This window comes from Galeopterus variegatus, unplaced genomic scaffold (assembly GCF_000696425.1).
Source record: "Galeopterus variegatus unplaced genomic scaffold, G_variegatus-3.0.2 Scaffold8288, whole genome shotgun sequence".
NCBI lineage: Eukaryota > Metazoa > Chordata > Mammalia > Dermoptera > Cynocephalidae > Galeopterus > Galeopterus variegatus.
Window position 1 is genome coordinate 17,720 of NW_007734399.1, and position 3,280 is coordinate 20,999.

Consider the following 3,280-nt stretch of genomic DNA (forward strand, 5'->3'; position numbering starts at 1 on the left):
CAAGACACAAAACACATTAACCATAAGAAAACAAAATTGATCAATCAGATTTCACTAATTTTAACCAATTTTGTTAATCAAAAGAACCACTAAGAGAACAAATAAGCAAACTACAAACTGGTGGAAGACACTCACGTGTTTCTGACAAATAACTTGTATCCAGAATATATAAAAAGCATTATAAAATCAATAAGTAAAAGTCAAACAACTCAATTAAATATACTTCTCAAAGGTGAACTCTAACTGGTTACAAAACATGTGTAAAGGTGTTCAGCATCACTAATGATCAAGAAAATGCTCATTAAAACTCAACTAAGGGCCGGCCCGATGGTGCACTGGATAAGTGCGCCACTTGGGAAGCGTGGCGGCGCTCCCGCCGAGGGTTCGGATCCCACATACAGACCGGTTTCCGCTCACTGGCTGAGCGAGGTGTGGGAGCCACACCGAGGGGTGCAATCCCGTTGCCGGTCCCCGGTCCGGTACGGGGGCAACACTGAGGGTTGCGATCCGTTGCCAGACACGGAAAAAGACAAAAGACAAAAAAAAAAAAATAAAATAAAAAATAAAACTCAACTAAAATGCCACTACAAACCCACTCATTGCAGTCATTCTGCTAAAATTAAAACCCTGAATATATCAAACATTGCCAAGGATCTGGAACATCTGAAACTCATACATTCCCAATGGAAGTAGAAAATGGTACAATTACTTTGAAAAACTGTTTGGTAGAATCTACAAAAGATAAACATGCACCTACCCTATGACCCAACATAGGATTGGCTACATATTTGCAGGGCTCACTGCAAAATAAAAACACAGGGTTCTTATTTCAAAGAGCAAGGAAAAAGCACCACTCAAGGTACTAAAATATAAAACTTTTTTTTTCTTCCATGACCTTTCTCTCGACCTGTCATGATATTTTTGTTTGTTTTTACTTTATTTAATGTCGCACTTCCTTGGGCATGAGGATACTAGTAGGGCAAGTGCACACCCTAATAGGTTCCTGAGGGCTCCACTCCACAACTTAGCATGTGTGTATAGCCCCACTAGGGTCCCTCTGCACTTAACCACTTGACCAATGCCCCAGCCAGAGCATGGAAATTGAGCTGGACATTTACCCTTACCATGGGCTGTTACCCCAACCACAGCAAATGTAAAACCTTCAAGGTTCTTTCAACCTATGTGCAGACACTCTAGGTACCTAAATTGCAGGTAGGCTAGAAGCTCTTTCTGGCAGTCACTTCCAGTCCTGGGCTGGGAGGGATGACACTATACTGTGTTTAGAGATGCCATGAGGCAAGCACTGCTGTCTCTGGCCCCAGCTTCCCTGCTCCCTCGCACAAGATCTCACAGGGGACAGGTGCAACAGCAGTTTCTGGGTTAGGCAGCGAGGGGAGGTCACCCTGGAGCACTAAGATGGAAGATATGGGGAGCAACCAAGAACCCACCTGAAGGAGAGAGACAGGAAGGTGACATGAGGCAGCCAAGGCTCCAAGCCCCCAGGATATGAGCTATCATCCCATCAGACTTTACTTACACAAATTCAAAAATAGAATTTTTAAGAATTTCAGTGGACAGTTGCAAAGCATTAAACTCCAATCAGGAATCTCTACTGAGCTCAGGACCATTCCAGACTGAGTTCATGGTCACAAAGCCTGCCCGTCCTGGCAATTCCACTCTTAGGTATGTACTCAAGAGAAAGTGTACACATGCCAACCAAAAGACATAAAAATGTTTATGGAAGCACTACGTATAATAGCCAAAAGATGAATGCAACATAAATGCACATCACAAAATGAACAGATAAATAACTGGTGATATAGTCATATGATGAAATACTACAGAGCAATAAAAAGGAATAAACTAGTGATACGCAGGTAACATGGGTGAATCTCACAGACATAGAGATGAGCAAAAGAAGCCAAATATAGGAACATACACTGCACAATTCCATTTATATATAATTCAAGAACATGAAAAACTAATTAATAGTGCTAGAATAGTTTTTACCCTGAGTGAGGGTATTGACAGGAAGGAAAACAAGGAATCCTTTTAGGGCACTGCCAAAGCTATATTTTATCCGACTGATAGTTACATGAATGCACCAATATGTAAAATTTTACTGTGCTATAAACTGAAGACTTGTATACTTTATTAATGACACACTTGTTTTTGTTTTTGCTTTTGTGTTTTGGTGGCTGGCCAGTGCAGGGATCAAACCTTCGACCTTGGTATTATCAGCACCACATTCTAACCAACTGAACTAATTAGCCAGCCCATATTAATGATATACTTGGAATAGGAGGAAGAGGAGAAGGAGGAAGAGAAGGAACAGAAGAGTAGGAAAAAGAATCTTGAAATATGCTCACAATAATTTTAGAGCAAAAATTCTCTGTCCAGAATTCAAAAACACTCTAGGACTGGAGGGAGTTTTGAAGGCTTTGTGACTATAAATAAAACATTTTGTAAGTATTTCTGTGTGTGCATTTTCTTAGAGAGAAGAACCATAACTTCAGAATTCCAAAGGTATAGGTAGTACCCTAAGATAAAACATGCAATTAAAGAAAAATAAATCAGGAAAAATGTTAAAACCACTGAATATGAAGAATGATTAGGTAATGATATTTGGAATATCTTTTTCTTTCATAAAGGAGAAAATGTTAAATTAAGGCAAAAATACGGAAATTATTTTTTGCAACATAGAACATGCATTTGCTATTTTCATCCATGATTCAAGAAACATTAACTGAGCGCAACTACCTACTTCCTGCTGTGCTAAGTGCTAGGACACAAGAGTGAATAAAATATGGTTCCTTCTCTCAAGAATTTCCAAGTATTATAGCAGATACAGAAATTTATAAATGCATATTAACATATATTGGCAATGAATATAAATATAAAATTATATACCCAAGATGCAGAAGAAGAGTAGGGTGATAATGTGTCATTCAGGAGCAGACAAGACTGGCTTGAGCACAACTCTTTGTAGTGTAATGAGAGTTCAGGGACATGTGCACTCTGCTACTTCCCTGCTGATGAACTTTCCCCATAGCACTTATATTCATACTGAACATTTAAATCCATCATGCCACTAAAAAAATAAGGCTAAGAAATTCTAACGACAAAATATAAAAAAGTCACAAAATTTTTTTACTAAAGAAAACAGTTTTTTAAAAAATGCTCTTTTAACTAAAGCAAGAAGAAATGAGTTTTCAGTGGCTCTTTCCTTTCAATTTCCCTATTGATCTCTACTTAATTCATGACTCCATAATTACATAGG

At 38.5% G+C, this 3,280-nt stretch overlaps 1 non-coding gene across 1 annotated transcript; it reads right to left on the reverse strand.

The window, feature by feature from the left end:
* Positions 1-2,199: 2,199 nt before the first annotated feature.
* Positions 2,200-2,273, reverse strand: TRNAI-GAU. Its single transcript has one exon. It is a non-coding gene; the product is annotated as a tRNA-Ile (tRNA).
* Between the last annotated feature and the right edge of the window lie 1,007 nt (positions 2,274-3,280).